Source organism: Rutidosis leptorrhynchoides, chromosome 7 (assembly GCF_046630445.1).
Source record: "Rutidosis leptorrhynchoides isolate AG116_Rl617_1_P2 chromosome 7, CSIRO_AGI_Rlap_v1, whole genome shotgun sequence".
Classification (NCBI taxonomy): Eukaryota; Viridiplantae; Streptophyta; class Magnoliopsida; order Asterales; family Asteraceae; genus Rutidosis; species Rutidosis leptorrhynchoides.
Window position 1 is genome coordinate 258,412,857 of NC_092339.1, and position 23,368 is coordinate 258,436,224.

General features: G+C 28.5%; 1 pseudogene; it reads right to left on the reverse strand.

The window, feature by feature from the left end:
- Positions 1-23,368, reverse strand: part of LOC139859975 (small ribosomal subunit protein uS2-like) — a 109,431-nt pseudogene that overhangs the window by 72,716 nt on the left and 13,347 nt on the right.

A 23,368-nucleotide genomic window follows, 5' to 3' on the forward strand; every position in this document is an offset into this window, starting at 1 on the left:
GCAACGTTCTTCAAAATATGCTATGAAAGACTCCAAGTAATATCTTTAAAATGAGCAAATGCACAGCGGATTTCTTTAACACCTAAGAATAAACATGCTTTAAAGTGTCAACCAAAAGGTTGGTGAGTTCATTAGTTTATCATAATCATTTATTTCCATCATTTTAATCGACCACAAGAATTTCATTTCCAGTTCTCATAAATATACATCCCATGCATAGAGACAAAAATAATCATTCATATGGTGAACACCTGGTAACCAACATTAACTAGATACATATAAGAATATCCCCTATCATTCCGGGATCCTCCTTCGGACATGATATAAATTTCGAAGTACTAAAGCATCCGGTACTTTGGATGGGGTTTGTTAGGCCAAATAGATCTATCTTTAGGATTCGCGTCAATTAGGGTGTCTGTTCCCTAATTCTTAGATTACCAGACTTTAATAAAAAGGGGCATATTCGATTTTGATAATTCAACCATAGAATGTAGTTTCAATTACTTGTGTCTATTTCGTCAAACATTTATAAAAATTGCGCATGTATTCTCAGCCCAAAAATATAAAGGGTAAAAAGGCAAATGAAACTCACCATACTGTATTTCGTAGTAAAAATACATATAACGTCATTGAACAAGTGCAAGGTTGGCCTCGGATTCACGAACCTAAATTAATTATATATATTTATGTGTTGGTCAATATTTGTTTAACAAATTAGGTTAAGTCATAGTGTACCACAATCCTAATGCTCGAGACTAATATGCAAAAGTCAACAAAAGTAAATTTGACTCAAAATAATTTCCAAAAATCTATACATGATTAATATATAGTTTAAATATCGTCATTTTATATTTTTAAATATTTTTAAAAGATTTATTAGAGTAAATAATATAATTTATTTATTAATAAATAAAATTTTATATTAAATTTATATAATAAAATATACTTTTATATATATCAAGTAATAAAATTTATAGGGTTCATTTAATATCATAAAGATAATATGATAAGTATTATTAAAGTAAGTTATTACACGTAGTAAAATATGTTTGTATCACATATTTATTTGATAAAATAATATCTATAATGATAGTAAGTAAAAGTTGTATTATTTTGTAATAATAATAATTATTAAAAAAATATCAATATTTATAATTACTAAGATGACATTATGATAAAACGATAATTCTAATTATGATAACTTTAATATTTACGATAATTTTTAATATTATCTTTAAAATAATAATTCTATTTAAAATAATAATAATAATGATATTTTATAGTAACAATGACATTTATATTAAAATGATAATTTTTGTTAAAATGATAGTTTTAATACTAACGATACTTTTAATAATAATAGTAATGTTAAAAATAATAAGAACGATAATTTTATCTAAATCAATATCTTATAATATTTTAATTTCATCATGATACTCTTACTCATTATTTCCTAATCGTTTCGTTTAATAGCTTTTAATCGTCTTTTATATCGTGTTCATAATAATGATAATAATAGTAATCAAAATAATTAGGTGTTACAAATATTTGTTTTAATTACACTAATATTAATAATGATAGTTACTATAACATTATTAACGATAATACTAATAATTATCTTAATGATAATATAGTAATAATAATAATAACAATAACAATAACCATTTTTAAATAATGATATACATATTAATAATGATAATAATAATAATAATAATAATAATAATAATAATAATAATAATAATAATAATAATAATAATAATAATAATAATAATAATAATAATTGGATAATAATAATAATAATAATACTAATTATAACTTTAACGATAATAACGATAGTAATAATAAAAAAATAACAATTTTTAATGATAAATCCCTTTTATTGATAAAGATAATAATAATGATAATAATAAGATAAAACTAGAACGACGATAAAAACGACGATAATAATAATCATTTTTAATAAAAATATCGAAAATTCAATTGATTATAACTTCTAATCCGTTCATCGAAACCATTCGATATCTAAAGGAAAAGTTCTTAATTTTTCGCTAGCTTTCCAAGGACATGCATATCTTATACCTTATCTCAATCGTAAGTGTAACTAATTCAAGATTTAACCTAACCTGTGTAAGGGCAATATCAAAAAGTACAAGCATGCATAATCCTAAATACTCGAGCACTAGTCAGGGATACACTATTAGTATGTAAAAGTTAAATTATGAGCACTCACGTATCAATATTGAGATTCAATATTGCAGGAAAGGTACGTAGATGCAACGGAAATGATAAATACTATATTGACCTCATGAGCATACCCATGAACCATACTCAATCACCTCCATAGCTATAACTCATAATTTCCTTAATCCTATCCTACTCGAAAAACAATTTCGAAATCACTCGGACAGCACTCCGTCGTAATATTTTATGTATACTAATAATATCTTGAAATAATACGGAGTAAATATATATATGTAAATCGATTGAGAGAGTTTAGAGAAAAATATTTTCAAGTTTCTATGAAATAATGAAACATATTGAATTCTATTTATAATAGATTTTTGAATTATTAAAGTAAATTATTAAAGTATGAATTATTAAAGTGAATTATTAAAGTATGAATTATTAAAGTGAATTATTAAAGTTAAAGTAAAGTAAAAATAAAGTAAATGCAAAGTTTAAGTATAGTAAAAGTATAAAACTATGTACGTATAATACGCGTATAAATATATATAATATTAATTTAAATTGTTATATATATTTAATAAAATAAAATATAAATATCGTTATCTTTATCATACTAGTTAAGTAATGAGTTGTCAAAAGTGGTTCTAGATATTTATAAAAGTTATATACATTTTAGTTAATAAAGTTCTTTTTAAACTAAAAACATTTTTGTACGTTTGAAACTAAATAGATCAATCGAGTCTTTATGAGATTCAATCTTCCACTATCCTTTATCTAGTTCTCAATGATTGACAATTTGTTCTTATTTATAAATCACTTTACCATTTTCCGAATATTGTTAAAATGGAAAGATTTCTCAAATCAACGTGGGCCTTTCAACAGAGACTTGTAATCATAATTCAATATATCTGATAATTCAATCATTTGATCTTATCTTCTAATTCCATTGATAAGCATTTTGAAACAGATACAATCATATAAAGTATTTAATCTAATATTTTATTTACGTTTCAAGTTATAATATATATATACATATACATATACATATATAATCATATCCGTTTAATGGTTCGTGAATCGTTGGAACTTGGTCGAGGTTGAATGAATGTATGAACATAGTTTAAAATTCTTGAAATTTAACTTAACAAATATTGCTTATCGTGTCGGAAACATATAAAGATTAAAGTTTAAATTTGGTTGGAAATTTCCGGTGTCGGAAACATATAAAGATTAATGTTTAAATTTGGTTGGAAATTTCCGGGTTGTCACATAAGTCCCCACAGGGTGATCCTAACAGCTATCCAAAAAAAAAAAAAATACCTGATCAGCTTACTCACCAAGTTGAAAATAAAGTTTGCACACTCTAGAATCGACTTGCCGTTTCCATCTTTGTTGCAGCCCCTGCCATTCAAAAAAAGATATTGTGTGACGATCGCTCCAAATCCATATGGACAATACGTCATTCATTGATTTCATTACGAGGTATTTGACCTCTATATGATACGTTTTGTAAACATTGCATTCTTTTAAAAAGGCACACCATAAATGAATATTTAAATCAAAGGTTTTCAACATCTGATGATTTCTACATATAGACAATCACTGTAAATAATAGTTTACAATAGTACTTCCGTTGACAATGCAGTCAAAATAAGATACATGGTGATGATTTGGTGAATGTAACGTTTCCTTGAAAAATATGCCATGTATGACTCCATGCACATAGGTTGTCTAACATATAAGCAAATAGCGGAAGACTTCTAGGAAACCTGAGAATAAACATGCTAACAAGTGTCAACACAAAGGTTGGTGAGTTAATAGTTTTAATGTTTCGCATAATCTGTGTATAAAGGTGGATCACAAGATTTCAGTTGTTTCATCCAGAATGTTTATCAAAATATTCTACAAGATTGAGCACCCTGGTAACTAAACTTAACGTATATATAATTTGTACCCTTTGTATAATCATCTTAATAGTACACGCAAACCAACGTGTACGCTTCTCAAATAGCATACGTCCGTTAAAAGGCTAGCGCTCTAGCTCGGACGGGGATATCAAGCCCTATGGATCCATATACTACTGCTCGCGCCCACCAGTTCTTATAACCGGCAGTTACTAGTTACCAAAGCTAAGGGATTTTCGGTTCAAACTCAGTATAGAATTTAGTATGTACTTGTGTCCATTGTTTAAAATAAAGTGCATGTATTCTCAGCCCAAAAATATATATTGCAAAAGCATTTAAAAAGGGAGTAAATGAAACTCACCTTAGCAGCATATAAAGTCGTTCACCAAAATGTGACCGAAACTCGGATTACCAAATAACCGTAGATCTCAAACCTAGAGAACATATGCTGGTCAATAAATGTCTATCAAGCTAGGTCTGGTCATAGTGTATCATAATCCTAATGCTCGATATCGACATACAAAAGTTATCCTAAGTCGTTTTAAAAAGTCAATTTTGACGAGACGTACCTTATATAAGGATTCATTTACTCGGTTGGTAATATTCAAAAATCCAATTTATCAATCTCGTAAACAAGTTGTTTAAATCTTAATTGTAGATTCAAAAGCAATTTCAATTAACGTTAATCATAATTCAGTTGATCATATCTTTTAATCCGTTCATCGAAATTATTCGATATCTAAATGAAAAGTTATTGATTTTTCGCCAGCTTTCCAAAAACATGTATATCATATACCTTTTACCAGTAATATATGTATTTAATTTGTGATTCATTATAAATTATTTAACGACAAAATTTAGCATACATGCATGCATAAATATATATACTCGAGCACTAGACATGGATACACAATTAATATATAAAAGATAAAATATGAGTGCTTACGTATCAATATTGAGATTCAATATTGTAGGAAAGTACGTAGATGTAACAGAGATGATAAACACTAGGTTTGACTTGCGAAATAATATCCATGAACATTACCCATAACTTTCATAGTTATAACCCATAATTTCCTTAACTTTATCCCGCTAAAAACCCATTTTTGAAAGTGACACGCTCATAACCTCGTCGTAGTATTTTATGTATAATACTAATTAATAATTAATAACACTAATAATTAATAAGATTAATAATAATATTAATCTTATTAATAATAATAATAATAATAATAATAATAATAATAATAATAATAATAATAATAATAATAATAATAATAATAATAATAATAATAATAATAATAATAATAATAATAATAATAATTAAATAAATAATACGGAGTAATTGAAATGAAATCAGAAGCAGAAAACATCGGGCTTTTATAGATGTGGCCTGGACCAGACTGCCATGCGATCGCATGGCTGTTGTGAGGGGACTCCATGCGATCGCATGGACCCCTTTTCCAGCTCACATATGATTTGTAATCTAGTTTCGTCGACATATTAATTTATTAATATAATATATATAATTTATATAATTAATTATATATTATATTAAATTCACGTGCATAGTTGATTTGTAATTTTTGCTCCGATAAGTCGTACGTCATCACTCGACTTATGTCCCGGTTCCAGTTTTTCGAACGTCCCTTCGTACGCTGAGAAAACTTGTAATTTACATTTTGAGACACGTACCTTTGTCAAAATATAGCCTTAAATTATCCCTAAATTATATCACTAGAATTGTAACTTATACACTTGAGTGTTTTGGTCATTTACTTCGATAAATCATCGTCTCGCTATTTGTTAATATATATACATTTTCATTTTGAAATAGTGTTTTACTGTAGCAAAGTTTTTTTACTGTAGCAAATAGTGATTTTCGAAAATACTGTAGCTTTTCGGGTACTGTAGGAATTCGAAAATACTGTAGCAAATTAGTGTTTTACTAGTTTATCTTAAACGTTTTAGTTAACTTATCGAAATATTAATCTAATCAATAATCGAATGTTAATATCGTTTACTAAATAACTTAAAATCATATATATATATATATATATATATATATATATATATATATATATATATATATATATATATATATATATATATATATATATATATATATATATATATATATATATATATATATGCACATTAAGTTATATATATATATTGTTCGTGAATCTTCGAGAACAGTCAAAGAATAATTGATTACATGAATATAGTTCCAAAACTTTGAGATTCAACATTACAGACTTTGCTTATCGTGTCGAAAATATTAAATCATTTAAAGATAAAGTTTAAATTTGGTCAGAAATTTTCGGGTCATCACAGTACCTACCCGTTAAAGAAATTTCGTCTTGAAATTTAAGTGAGGTCGTCATGGCTAACAATAAAAATGTTTTCATGACGGATATGAGTTGATAAATAGAATTTTATCACTGTTGAATTATATTGATAAAACAATCCGATTTCTCGAAGCGTATAAGAGAAGTTATTGTAAAAGAGTGAAATGAAAGAATAGAGATTCGTCTTAACTTTTGACGTAGTTACTATTGATTTCCGGAATTTAAGGAATAGAAAATCTTCATAATCTAAATAAGATTTGATTCTTCGGAATTTGCGAAAATTAGGATTTTCTTTGATTAAATGCGTAATCTGCCTCGATTGCTATGTCTGATATTTCGCTATAAATTGACCTCTTCCGTTTCATTTATTTTCACCACTCCTATAAGCTTCTTCTTTATTTCATACGTCCTAATAGATTTTGAAAATGCTTAATCCAGTTCTGATTCTTGATATTTTCTTGGCTATCGTATCCTTCATTCTTCTTTTTCATCTGCCACCAGAGGAGGTTATTTTCTTCTACTATTACCTTGAGGTTATAGTGTTTTTCATTCTCCCGTGTCTTTATATTGCTATACGCATTGATATACACGGTTTGTAATTTCGGGGTTGTTTTCGGGGCTTTATATTTTCCATTACTGTAGCAAATAGTGATTTTCAAAAATACTGTAGCTTTTCAGGTACTGTAGAAATTTGAAAATACTGTAGCAAATTAGTGTTTTACTGGTTTATCTTAAACGTTTTAGTTAACTTATCTAAATATTAATCGAATCAATAATCGAATGTTAATATCATTTACTAAATAACTTGAAATCATATATATATATATATATATATATATATATATATATATATATATATATATATATATATATATATATATATATATATATATATATATATATATATATATATATATATATGCACATTAAGTTATATATATATATATTGTTAGTGAATCTTCAAGAACAGTCAAAGAATAATTGATTACATGAATATAGTTCCAAAACTTTGAGACTCAACATTACAGACTTTGCTTATCGTGTCGAAAACATTAAATTATTTAAAGATAAAGTTTAAATTTGGTCAGAAATTTCCGGGTCATCACATATTGACTAGGTGTTTATTAAAAAGTAAAATTCTTATGAAGTAAATTGAAGTTCTTTTTCTTAACAAGTCTTAACCAAGTAGCTCCAGCACCTTCACCTTCAGGTACTGGTGTTGCCGCACCTTCCCATCCATCAGTACCAGCCACTGGGGCTGCAAAAAGAAAATAATAAATAAATAAATTTCAAATACTGAATCGACACTGCTTCGGATATGAAATTGTAACACAACAAAATCTGATTTCTTACCATCAGTTATTCAGCCACCTACAGTAACGGGGGCACCAACAATTGGTGGTTGAACAACATCACCGAACCATTGAGCATCAGTGATCTGGGATGACCATTGGTCCTACAATCCAATAGCACCAATACCCGATGCTGTGTTTCCCCTTTGTAGTTTTGATGCATACCATAATATCCCACTTATGACCTTGGTTGATCACACCTCGCATCTGTAAAACCATCCTTGCAAGTAGCCAAAACTAGCACCCGATGCTGTGTTTCCCTTTTTTGTTTGCAGGGATACCAATGTCAACATACCTCATAGGTGAATCAGCATGGCAAAAAGCGATAGTGGGAATGTTTTCAAAAGAATCTTCCTTAATAGGCTGTCAAAAATCAAAAATAGTTTCACATCAAACATTTAACAACTGTACAACAATAATCTTCAAATAACTATATCAACAAAAAAACAAAACCTGATGATCGGTACATTGGTCAGTCAAAATGAGTAGCCTTGGCTCGCTGAAAGAGATCTAAAGCTGGTTGGTAAAAGTACCTGGAGTGTGCCTTCCAGCAATAACATGAGCAGTGGTGTACTAGTGCAAACTTCAACACAAGCTGTTTTATTTCAGGTATGATAGTAACTAGTGGAGAGCCCTTGCTATGCGTCGGGTTAGTTAGTTATAGATAGAAACTTTTAGTAACTGGATATTTACATTATTTACTTAGTAACATCCCATAATAATGTCTTTTGAGAGTGATACAAAATATTGGAGTTTAAACCTTGTTTAATAACATCCATAATAAGACTAATCAAAAGATGAAATGAGACAATCATATGCAATAGCAGATGGATGAATATGAAAGTATAGTTACCTATAAACAACATGACAATTAAATAATAATTGTTAATTTCCAAAAACATACCTTTTTAAAACATTGAGCCACCAAAAAGAAAAGTCATCCTTTGGTAACATTAAGTTTACTTTCTTGTAAAATTGTTGCTTTAAAGATCTCACCCAAGCCTGCAACATCACAAAATGGAGCATTTATAATTATAGAATAAGTAAAACAGTAGATGGTGATTTGCTAGCTAGTAATTCCGTTGATTTTTTAAGAAAGAGTGCTAGCATGTGGACTACAAATCATATATTTTGTATTAGTTTTTGTTTATTTGTAGTACACACATTTTGAGAGTTATACTTATGGTGAATATCACAGTACTGGCCTGGTGACACTAATGTCTCTTATTCGTTTTTATGTGTTGTGATACTTTGATTCAACGGCATCCCCTCACCTTGTGTGTTGGGGCTGGGGGTTAGGTCATGGGTTCAAGCCTCGCTCTGCCCATCTTTGTCACACCCCCTAAATGGGACCGGGGGTGATATGTGAGTAACCAATACCAGACACAAATGTAAAGCGAGAACGACTCTAAATGAGACATTTTTATTAAAAATCAATGTATTTAAAGCAGCGGAATTAAATTGTCATTACAAAGGAAAAACCAAAAATGTAAATGTAATTGTTTTAATGCCATAACATGAATATAAAATGCGGACTCCAAAGTAGCAAAGTTCAAGTAGCAAATAACCTCTAGCAATCTTCACCTGAGACAAAACATGCTTAAAGTGTCAACGAAAAATGGTTGAGTGAACAACATAGGTTTATAATCGTTTTTAGACCACAAGATTTAGTTATCAAGTTTGATGTAGCAACATCGTTCCAAAGTAAGTGCCGAAGTTATGATATCAAGACTAAACATAAGTTACCCTAAACACTTCACATTCGTGTCGTTGAATCATTAACATGTATCCATTGACCAACAGTCACCTGGATAGAGACGTTGCTCTCAGTAGGCCTACTCACATTAACTAAGCTTGCGTTACACTAAGCAATTAACGATATCATGTTAGGGATTTAGCATGAAACATAGCATGGCAGCACAGTTAAACAGTTTTGAGTACTTGTGTCTAAGCGTAAAAACAGTTTTAAAAGCAAGCATGTGTCTCACCCCAATAGTTTGTAAACAGTTTAGAAATAGTAAAAAGTGGGGCTATGAAGTTCACCTTATATAGCAGTCGAAGTTAATCCACAAGAAATGAAATGAACGGAAGTAAACGACCAGGATCTCAACCTAGAGATATAAACTTGGTCATTAGTTTGTTCAATCCAACGAGTAAGTGTTCATAAGAGTCTTATGAGTTGTTGTGTTTGCAATCAAGTTGTGTCCACTATAATTAAGTTTAGACATTGTACAACTTACCCAAACATCGGTGCTATCAAGGAAGTCTAAAGATGACCAGATGCGGGGGTCAGGAACTTTCAGTTGGACATAGCCTACAACCTTTCGTTTAATCCAAAACCTTATTCCTATAAGCACTCTGCGACATCATCTAGTCGACCGTAAGTAGCGGTGAGATTCGTATAAGCCATACGTTATCGGTATGATTATAGTTTTCACGTTTTAGGTGCGTATAGGAATACGACACGTTAATGTATTATTTATGTATTATTTAAGTATTATTATACTTTATAGTATTTATTAATTGATATTATATCATTAATATTTAGTTAACTTTTAATGTTATAGTATATTAATAGTTTATATGTTTTATTATTATTACCATTATATTAGTATCACTTTTATTAAACCCTTTTAATCTTATCACCTTAATTATTATTTTATAACATTAGTTTTAACTAACCTAGATAAGTCCTAAGCCTTTAACTTTCATCTTATCTAATTAGTAACCTATGTATTTTCAAACTTATCATTATCCTCTTAACCATAATTAATAATTATAATAATCTAGGTAAGCTTTATCTTTTTTAAATTTATCCCATTATATTATATTTTAATTTCATTAACAAACTCTTTTATCATCAAATCATGTTTATTAGATCAATCAAGTGTTCTTAATCATATTAATTATAATTCTTATCATAATACATGTACTTTTATCATCAAAATCATTATCTTATTATTCACAATTATATTATAACTATATTCATAACTTATTAATATTAATCATGATCATAATCATATTCATATGCTTATTAACAAACACATTCATACATCATAATCTTTAACATATTCGTAGCTCTTAATGTTTTATGTTCATGTTTATATTCACTATCATAATTAATCTAACCATCATCATAACCATACTTTTTCATACTTTTATTATTACTTATAACCATATTCATTATCATCTTCAAGTTCATATATACAAGATTACAATTAATAAAGAAGCAAAATAAAAGTATTATGAACTTAGGAATTTATGGATACCTCAAGTGTGTTTTAAGATCAAGAAAAGGTGGTGGTTTGTGGACGTTTGAACATCGGACATCAGACAGATAAATAGCAGCTTCAAAGGTGCAAAACAGATGGGTTTTTGGGCCTGTTTGATCACACAAAAACACAGCAGGAGCAGCAAGAAAATAGCAGCAACAATGGCGACTTCTGGGCTTTTGTGGGTGGCAAAAAATAGCAGAAAAGTAGCGGGAAAGTGGGTGTTTTGGTGGCGGTTCACAACTGCAACTGAGCAGCCTATTTTAGGTCGAAACTAGCAGCAAAAAGCTGCGGTCTGGGCTGAAAGGACCCGTTCATATACATTATAAACGATTCACAATAGTTGATTTCATTGCGAGGTATTTGACCTCTATATGATACATTTTACAAACATTGCATTCGTTTTTAAAAGACAAACTTTCTTTACATCTAAAGTTGATGGCATGCATACCATTTCATAATACATTCAACTATAATTGACTTAATAATAATCTTGATGAACTCAATGAGTCGAATGCAACGTCTTTCAAAATATGCCATGAATGACTCCAAACACCTGGTAATCGACCTTAACAAAATTCATCTAGAATATCCCCCGCATACCGGCATTTTGCACGGTCATGCAAAAAGCATACAATCAGGCCACTCTTTTAAATATGATGGTTGTGTACACCTTACAAACAGATCATATCTTTTAAAGCTGGCAGTTGTATACCTATTTTGAAGTACTAAAGCAGTTTAAATTCTCTGACTGGGGCTTTTTAGTGCCCATAGATTTATCTTTAAGATTCGGGTCAATTTGGGGCTCGGTTCCCAAATTCTTAGATTACCAGACTAAAAGGGGTGATATCTGGTGTACTCATTACTCATTCGTAGAATGTTTTTAAGTACTTGTGTCTATTTCGTCAAACATTTATAAAAGTTGCGCATGTATTCCCAGTCCCAAAAATATATTGTAAAAGCATTTAAAAAGGGAGTAATGAAACTCACAATACTGTATTTTGTAGTAAAAATACATATGACGTCATTGAACAAGTGCAAGGTTGGCCTTGGATTCACGAACCTATATTAATTATATATATTTATATGTTTAATCAATATCTGTCTAACAATTTAGGTCAAGTCGTAGTGTATCACAATCCTAATGCTCGAGACTAAATATGCAAAAGTCAACAAAAGTCATATTGACCAAAATGTCTTCCAAAATTTATACATGATTATTATATAGTTTAAATATAGTCGTTTTATATATTAAAATTTTTTTAACAGATTTTATTAAAGTAAATAATATAGTTCTTTTATTAATAAATAAAATTTTATATTAAAATTTATATAATAAAAATATACTTTTATATATCTTAAGTAATAAAATTTATAAAGTTCATTTAATATCATAAAAATAATATGATAGGTATTATTAATGTAATTATATTATACGTATTAAAATATCTTTGTATCACATATTTATTTGATAAAATAATATTGATAATAATAATAATAAGTAAAAGTTGTATTATTTTGTAATAATTATTATTATTCTACTAATAAAAATAACAATAATTATATTTTCTAAAAATGATAAACTGATAATTTTTATTAATAATAGTACTAAAATGATAATAATAATAATAATGATGTTTCATATTAATAATGATATTTTTATTAAAAATAATAATTTTAGTAAAAATGATAGTTTTAATATTAATAATACTTTTAATAATAATAATAGTAAAACAATGAAAACGATATTTTTCCTTTAAATCAATATCTTACAATATCTTAATTTCATCATGATACTCATACTCATTATTTTCTAATCGCTTCATTTAATAGCTTTTAGTAGTCTTTTATATCGCGTTCATATTAATAATAATAATAGTAATCATAATAATTAGATGTTACTAATATTTGTTTTAATTATAATAATACTAATAATAATAATATTAATGATAATACTAATAACTATTTGAATGATAATAATAATAATAATAATAATACTAACTATAACCTTAACGATAATAACGATAGTAATAATAATAAAAAAAATAACAATAATATCTTTTATTAATAACGACAACGATAATAATAATAATAATAATAATAATAATAATAATAATAATAATAATAATAATAATAATAATAATAATAATAATAATAATAATAAATAAAAATAATAATTAGATTATAACGATGATAATAATAATCATTTTTAATAATAATACAAAAATTCAATTGACTATAACTTCTAAACCGTTCACCGAAACCATTCGATATCTAAAGGAATAGTTCTCAATTTTTCGCTAGCTTTCCAACAAAATGCATATCATATACCTTATCTTAATAGCATATGTATTTAATTCAAGATTCGACATAACCTATCTAACGACAATAACGAACGTATAAGCATGCATAATCCTATATACTCGAGCACTAGTCAGGGATACACTAATAATATATAAAAGTTAAGTTATGAGTGCTCACGTATCAATATTGAGATTCAATATTGTAGGAAAAGTATGTAGACGCAACGGAGATGATAAACACTAGTTTGACTCACGAGCAATACTCCTGAACCATACCCATAACCTCCATAGCTATAACCCATAATTTCCTTAGCTCTATCCCGCTCGAAAAACAATTTCGAAATCACTCGAACAACACTCCATCGTAATATTTTATGTATACTAATAATATCTTGAAATAATACGGAGTAAATATATATATATGTAAATCGATTGAGAGAGTTTAGAGAAAAATATTTTCAAGTTTCTATGAAATAATGAAACCTATTGAATTTTATTTATAATAGATTTTTGAATCATTAAAGTATGAATTATTAAATATTAAAGTGAATTATTAAAGTATGAATTATTAAAGTGAATTATTAAAGTATGAATTATTAAAGTTAATTATTAAAGTTAAAGTAAAGTAAAAATAAAGTAAAGGTAAAGTTTAAGTATAGTAAAAGTATAAAACTATGTACGTATAATACGCGTATAAATATATATAATATTAATTTAAATCGTTATATATATTTAATAAAATAAAATATAAATATCATTATCTTTATCATACTGGTTAAGTAATGAGTTGTCAAAAGTGGTTCTAGATATTTATAAAAGTTATATACGTTTTAATAATAAAGTTCTTTTTAAACTGAAAATGTTTTTGTACGTTTGAAACTAAATCAAATAAATATGATAATTTTGTTTTCCAAAACTAAATATATTTAAGAATCATTTTGTTTAAAGGTTAAAATAATGGAAATCGTTATATCATGAATCGTTTTAGAAAAGTAGAATCATATATATTCATAATAGGTTTCAACTTTTAAATTACAGTTTGTTGGTGAAGCATGGGATAAAGTTCAGAGGTTAAATAAACGTATGAAATCATCTTAATGAAAAATGTCGAGTTACTTAACTTGTCGATATCCAACATCTAAGTTTTTTACATTCCACGTTCTTACTTAAAAATCACTTTACCATTTTCTGAATGTCGTCAAAAAGAATAGATTTCTTAAATCACATTGGACCTCATAACATAGACCCGTAATCATATCACAATGTATCTGATAGATCAATCATTTGATATTATCTTCTAATTCCATCGATAAACATATTGAAACAAATACATTCGTGTAAGTATTATACGTTTAATACTTTATTAATATTCTCAAGTTATAATATATATATACATATATATATATATATATACATATTTATTTATATATAACGGTTCGTGAATCGTCAGAATTTGGTCGAGGTTATAATGAATATATGAACACAGTTTAAAATTCTTGAGATTTAACTTAACCAACTTTGCTTATCGTGTCGGAATAATATAAAGATAAAGTTTAAATTTGGTTGGAAATTTCTGGGTTGTCACAGTACCTACCCGTTAAAGAAATTTCGTCCCGAAATTTGAATGGGATGGTCATGGCTGATAATAAGTATGTTTTCATGATGTATATGAGTTGGAAATTAGAGTTTTATTATCATCAAGTAATATAGATAAAGCAATTTGATTTTTGTGAAGAGTACGAGTGAAGTTACCACAAAAGAATTAAATGAGTAAATGCACGTTCTTTTTAACCAATGACATAGTCACGGTTGATTTCCGGAATTCAAGGAATTTAGAGAAAATCTTCGTAATAAGATTTGGTTCTTCGGTAGTTAAGGAAGTTAGGATCCGCTTTGATTAAATGCGATATTCTATTTTGATTGCTCTGTCGGATATTTTACTATATATCCACCCCCTTCGTTTCCTTATTTCCACAACTCACACCTTTTATTCTTTCTCCCTCAATTCATACTTTATAGCATTTTCTAATATGCTCCATCCAGTTCTGATTCTTGATATACTCCTAACTTTCATATCTGTCATTCTTCTTTTTCATCTGCCGAAGAATCTATTTACTTCTACTATACTCTTGGTTTTATAGTGTTTTTAGTTCTCCCGTGTCTTTATATTGCTATATGCATTGATATATATGGTTTGTAATTTCTGGGTTGTTGTTGGGTTTTATATATTCCCTTATACTTCAAAGTCCATGCTTCTATCTTCTATAATCATTGTCATCTACAGTTAATATTCCCTCATATTTGCTGCGATTTATACTCCAATTTATATTTTGGAGCTTTGTCCTTTCGTTTCTTCTTCTTGCGATTAAGCATCGCTTGTAATGGTCCAGAATTCGCAGATATAAATTTTGGAATGAACATTGTTAATGTTCTAAGAAGGAAATGGTAATGGCATGGTCTTGATTTGTTAAATTACTAGATTACCCTGAAAAAGACCGTATCATCAAGAAATATTTTCTTGATATTTTAGAGGTTAAATAGATACAAGAGTCGTGTAACATGGCACATGATGATGTTATGATCTGTGAATCATCACGTTCCATTTAGAAACTCAGCATGACTTACTGTAATATAATCACGTTGATGAAGTGTCATTATATTATACTAACTCATGCTTCAATTCCCAACACTACTTCAAAACATTCATACTTTATACTCGAAGGTTTCAGAATTTAGAAACTAAAATAGTTTCCTTTATGATGTGATACAGATAAAGCGAGGGGATAAATGATTTCAGATAAGAATGGTTATGAAAATATCTTCAGAAATATGGAGGATATTTATAATGGAAGATACGATGATATCTTAGAATATTTAAGATAAGAGGATGATGAAGAATATTGTCCACAAGGGTTTTAGAGCAAGGAGCAAGGTATTTGTTAAGGATTTTAGCAGACACTGAATCATTTAGATTCTTTGAAGGTAGATTTCGTCCTTGTGATTTGTCTACAGCCTCCTTCATACTTTGCTCAATCCATTTTCGAGTTCCAAACCTTCTCTTTTTCTGAGCTTTGCCAACCCACTATTCTTTATCATCAAACTTTTTACTGTTAAGGTCATTTACAGTTCTTGCTGCTTCATCGGCATTTTCCAAAATTTCGAGAACTAGTTCGCAGTTTAGGGTGTTTTTCAGAAACTTCACATTCACAGTATGTAAGTCCAGGAGATAGACGTTATATGTATAACTGTTGGCGTCGACATGCTGCGAGATTTTAAAATACTGATTGCTAATTCCCAATGATTCGTATGGCAATTCTCGTTACAATATGCAGATAGGTAAATGATGGGGTTTTGATAATTATAATGATTTTTCAAAAAATCAAAAATCAGTGAAGTTGTTGGTAAGTTTATTGCTAATGTGATGAAACATAAATGGTTCCCCGGTAATGATGGCGAAAGGGCAACGTATATTTCAAGGTCATAATAAGGCTGTTTCGACTGAAAAGTCAAAGTTGACTTGCTGGAGCTGTGACAAAACTGACTACTTTGAAAAGGAATTGAAAAGGTCATTTTAGCTAATAAATGCCAAAGGGTCTGACACGGATACATGTTAAACTATGACTGTGGTTTTATAAGTTTTTCAGGTATATAACTGTGGGTAACATGTGGTTGGATCATCATCTCAGTTGTTCATTGTTTGAAGTGTCTTCAGGAATTTCGGAGGGTTTGAACATAGATTGTAATCGTTAATATACATATGATGTTCTAGCACAGTTTTGAAGTCAAAGTATAACTTGGAAAGATATAGGAATCTAAGAGTGATGATACTGGTTATATTTCGAATTGAATTCTGCGATTTCAAGATCAGCATATGTAATTGAATTTGAATAAGTATGGTTGTTTTGATTATTATAAAAGAATGTGTATTGTTGAGAAAATAGTGTGTATAGTTGATGATTGCTGAATCAGATTCGAAGATCGACCATATTAATTGTGAATTTATATATCTCTCGGGTATTACCTACCCGTTAAAAAAAATTTCACAATTAATATTTTGTACAAAAGAATTTTATTACAGTCTTTACGAAAATATATATGTGTATATTTTCTTTAGATGTAACATAGATTTAATGAGTTAATATTAAATTAAAATCATATGATTTATGGTTGAAACTAGAATTGAGTAATCCCTAAAACTTTAGAAATTACATAAGTATTTCTTCATTAATATTATGAATCAATACTTCGTTATCTATTGATACATGATGCTGGTTTTTGTAAAATACTTGTGAACTTCGCCAGGTACGAATGATGTTATTTGGAAAGTTTCGAGTACATCGATGATGAAAGTGTAAAATCAAACATATATTTAAATAATACACTTGGTTTTTTATGAGTTGGAATTTATTGAATTGAGACAGAAATTGTAGCTAACGATGGTTAAGTTGCGGACGAAGGACGTACCTCATTGCATATTAGTAATATGAATTAACCGAGTAGTTAAGATTCACACATAATAGCTTAGTATGGAAAGATTTATTTTGATCTCAAAATTTATATATATATATATATATATATATATATATATATATATATATATATATATATATATATATATATAATATACATATAATTTCTTCAGAGGGAGTGAGTTAATAATTCATAACTCGTTGATACAATATACGCGTTATTGATTCCTAATGATGTCCACAGTGATTCTTGAACTGATGGAGTTTGTGATGTTATAGGTGCTGCTGATTCTGATGACACTGATGGCACTGACTGTGATGGTGATGCTACGATACTGTTGATGCTGTTGGTAAAACAAGTCTAGATTATAAATCACGCATCATTCTTGTCAGGGTTTCTACTCTTCCTTCTATCATTTCGATTCACTCATCTGATTTATGGTTAGGGTTAGAATAGATAATCTCTAAGACTTTAGAGATTACATAATCGCCGCTGAGTGGTTCTCCAATGAAGTTATGAATCAACACTTCATCGTTTGTTGTTGTTGGTATTCCTTGGTATCTACAGGGCATATGTGTAGTGACCCGTCCTAATCTATCCGGACGAAGTCCATATCGATTATAAACTATTTACAACAGTTGATTACATTGCGAGGTACTTGACCTCTATATGATACATTTTACAAACATTGCATTCGTTTTAAAAGATAAATTTACTTTACATCGAAAGTTGACGACATGCATACCATTTCATACTATATCCAAACTATAAATGAGTTAGTAATAATCTTGATGAACTCAACGACTCGAATGCAACGTCTTTTGAAATCTGTCATGAATGACTCCAAGTAATACTTCTAAAATGAGCAAATGCACAGCGAAAGATTTCTTTCATACCTGAGAATAAACATGCCTTAAAGTGTCAACCAAAAGGTTGGTGAGTTCATTAGTTTAACATAAATAATCATTTCCATCATTTTAATAGACCACAAGATTTTCATTTCTCATAAATATACGTCCCATGCATAGATACAAAAATATCATTCATATGGATTGAACACCTGGTAACGGACATTCACAATATGCATATAAGAATATCCCCATCATTCCAGGACCCTCCTTCGGAAATGATATAAATTTCGAAGCACTAAAGCATCCGGTACTTTGGATAGGGCTTGTTGGGCCCGATAGATCTATCTTTAGGATTCGCGTCAATTAGGGTGTCTGTTCCCTAATTATTAGATTACCAGACTAAAAAGGATGATATTCGATTCAACAATCCAACCATAGAATATAGTTTCAATTACTTGTGTCTATTTCGTAAAGCATTTATAAAAGCAGCACATGTATTCTCAGTCCCAAAAATATATATTACAAAAGCATTTAAAAAGGGAGCAAATGAAACTCACCTAATGTATTTTGTAGTAAAAATACATATGACTATTTTGAACAACTGAACAATGCAGGGTTGGCCTCGGATTCTAGAACCTATATCATTTGTATATTTATTAATATACACAGTTGTATTCGAACGAATATATATGTATTTATGATTTTTAGTGATTTAATCTTTGTTAGTAGCATGTATGTATCATTTTATATATATATAAAGTAAATAACCATATTTATATAGTTTTTGTATTAAATATGTATGTATATATATATATATATATTTTTTTTATTTATTTTATAAATATCTTTTGTTTGTTAACTTAATGATAATACTAATAATAATAATATAATAATACTAATAATAATGATGATAATATTGATAATAATTTTAATTATAAAAATGCTACTTCTGCTGCTATTACTAGTTAGATTAATAGTTTTAATAATTATATAGTATTTCTGTTAACATAATAATTACAATAATAATAATAGTAATAACAATGTTTTTAATTATAACTATGATTATGATAATTATAATGATAATTGATAATTAATACATATTAGTAATAATAACAATAACAAAAAATAATAAAAGTATGTTACCTTTAAAAACAAGCTCAAAAAAAAAATAAACACCCTCGCTCGAACCCGACACCTCCCGTTCCCTGTCAATAATCTTAACCATCCTTCTGTGTATTCTTTCCTCAAATAACTTGTATCCAATTCCTTTTAAATCAATAGGTTACGGCCCAAATTTAAATAAGATAGTCCAACAGAAAGTTTAAGTTGGGTCTCGGCCCAATCATCATAATTCTCAGCCAAGTAAAAAAAAATGGCAGTCCAATATCCTAAAGCAATTAAGCCCATCATCAATGTTTAAATCAAGTTGCACGATGTAAAAATGGGGTGGTAGGGCTCGTCTGATAGCACAGGAACAGCAACCACAACTTTTACAGCTCATCATTCCAATTATCCTTCTCATTATCATAACCGACAATGTTTTATTTAATTAAAATTTTTTTTATCAAACATCTTTTCTGTCTAATCCTCTCATGGTTGTATTAATAACTTCTTCAATGGGGTTTCACGGCTGTGCAAACATCCGAATCTAAATATACCGGTCATTGGAACAGGAATCGTACGTGTGAAAATACAGTGGTGGTTTCAAAGATGGTGATGGAGGTGAAAGGAAACGTTAACAGTATTAGTTACAATTGGGTTTCATGATGGTTCTTGGTGATTGTTTCGACAGAAAACATAAAGTTCGAGCAACAACGATGGGTTTTGGTGTGGGGATATTGTGGTGGCTGTTCAGACAAAAATGGAATAAATGAGTCGAGCAATGACCCAGATATTCTTCGGTTATGTTTGGGTGCTTTGATCAGCAAAACAGGAAAACACAAGGTTGCAGCTGCAGTAGCGAGGAGTTAAAGAAAGAAAAAGAAGAGAGAGAGAGAGAGAGAGAAAGTGTAGGGTTAATAGTAACCTTGGTGATGGTGGTTACTCGAATAAAATAGAATCAGAATATAGAGACGTTTAAAGTGATGATTGTTTGGGTCTTCGAGCAGAAACAAGAAAACAATCGATGTAGTAGTAGGTTAATAAATTATTGGTGGTGTTGTGTTTTGGGTCTGGGTCAACAACGAAACAGGAGAGCAAAACAAATATGATGGTTTGATGGGTTTTGACTTATGGATTCACGAAGAAAATAAAAGAAATCAAGTGTTATGTTTGAATGGATTTCGAATAGATTAGAAATCAGAAACTAAATTGCAACTTTAGTAAAGGTAGTTAATAACTAGAGTGGTGTTCGGTTTAGGTTCCATTCAAATCAAACAGTTTAATTGTGGTGATAATGGTGGTGGTGATTGAACTAAGGTGACGGGTGGTTCAAGATGGTGAGTTCGATGATGGTGGTGGTATTACGGGCTGCACAATGACATAAACAAAATAAAGACAGCAGGTGTAGCTACCATGGTGGCGGTTAAAGTGATGGTGGTTTAAGTGGTAGAGATTATGGAAGATGGCTTGTTTGCTTTGTTGAAGATGAAGTACATGTGAAGTTTGATAATGATTTGATGTGATCTTTGAACTTAAGACTAGTAGAAATTGTTAATGGTTCGGTTGTGTATTAGTTTAGAAATTTCATTAGGGTAGTTGAATGATTGAAGTAACCAACAACACTTTTATCAAATTTCTTTTGTAATAAGGATGATGTGGACAGCAGAATTCACGAGTAGAATAGAAGAGGAAGGAAAAAAAATGAACTTAATACAGATTTCGCTTAATATATGTCTTTTTATTTTATTAAGTTTATATTTATATAACATAATTAATATTAACAATATTAACCAATAATATATAACAATAACAGTAATACGCTTTATCTTTGTAACTAATAAAAGCTTATAATAATATCATAGTAACAATAATAACATTATTATTATTGATAATGGTAATAATAATTACAAAACCTATAACAATAATAATAATAATAATAATAATAATAATAATAATAATAATAATAATAATAATACTAATACTAATACTAATATTATTAATGATAATAATAATATTAGTAATAATAATACTATAGCAATTTTATATATTTCAAGCTTCATATCTATATATATATATATATATATATATATATATATATATATATATATATATATATAATATTAATATTGATATTAATAAATAATAATGAGAGTAATAATAATAATATTGATACAATACTATATTTAAACTTGTAGTTATATATTATTAGTTGTGTAAGATTTAATATTCATAACATATATTTTATAATGACTTTTATAGGATAGTTATTATTTATAAATTTCATATATTACAATATACATAATAATAATGATACATATGCATTATATTATATTTATAGATTCATTTTTAATTACACCTAATTATTTTGTATCTTATTTTATACATTATATTTTATAATTTCAAGTTATTATACATATACTTTACATCTATATATACATATTTTATTTACAGGCAATTGTTCGTGAATTGTCGAGAATAGTTAAGGGTTAAATGCAACTTTACAGACTTTTCTTATCGTGTCAAAATCATATAAAGATTAAGTTTAAATTTAGTCGGAAATTCCCGGGTCATCACAGTACCTACCCGTTAAAGAAATTTCGTCCCGAAATTTGGGTGAGGTCGTCATGGATAACAATAAATATGTTTTCATGACAAATATGAGTTGATAAATAGAGTTTTATCATCATTGAGTAATATGGATAAAACAATTCGATTATTCGAAGAGTACGAGTGAAGCTATCACCAAAGAGTGAAATAGAAAAGTAAATATTCATCTTAACTTTTGACAGAGTCAGGATTGAATTCCAGAATTCAAGGGATTTAAAGAAAATCTTCGAAATCTAAAAGATTTGATTCATCGGCGAGTAAGGAAATTAAGATCTATCTAATTAAATACGGTGATCTGCTTCGATTACTCTGTCTAATATTTCCATTATAAATTAAACTCTTCCGTTCCATTATTCTCACCATTCCTATACTTTCCTTCTTGTTTCATACATCCAAAAGATTCTGAAAATGCTTAATCCAGTTCTAATTCTTGATATTTTTCTAGTTATCATTCCTGTCATCCTTCTTTTCAATCTTCCACCAGAAGAATCTGTTTACTTCTACTATTTTCTTGGGGTGATACTATTCTTAATTATACCGTGTCTTTATATTGCTATCCGTATTAATATCCACGGTTTGTATCTCCGTGTTGTTATTGGGCTTTATATTTTCTCTTATATTTTGGAGTTCTTTGCCTTTTTATTCTCTTCTCGACCTCTAGTCAAGTGAATAATGGTCCAGAATTTGTAGATATATAGTTTCGAATGATCATAATGTTCTAAGCAGGAAGGAACGTAATAGCACGATTTGATTTGTCAAATTACCAGAATCACTGAGAATAGAACTATCAAGAATATATTTTCTGGATATGTTCAGAAGTTAATCAAAATGAAAGAGTTATGTAACATGACACATGATGATGGTATAATCTACTGTGAACCATCATCACGTTTCATTAGAAACTCAGCATGACTTACTGTAATATAATCACGTTGATCAAGTGTCATTATATTATACTAACTCATGCATC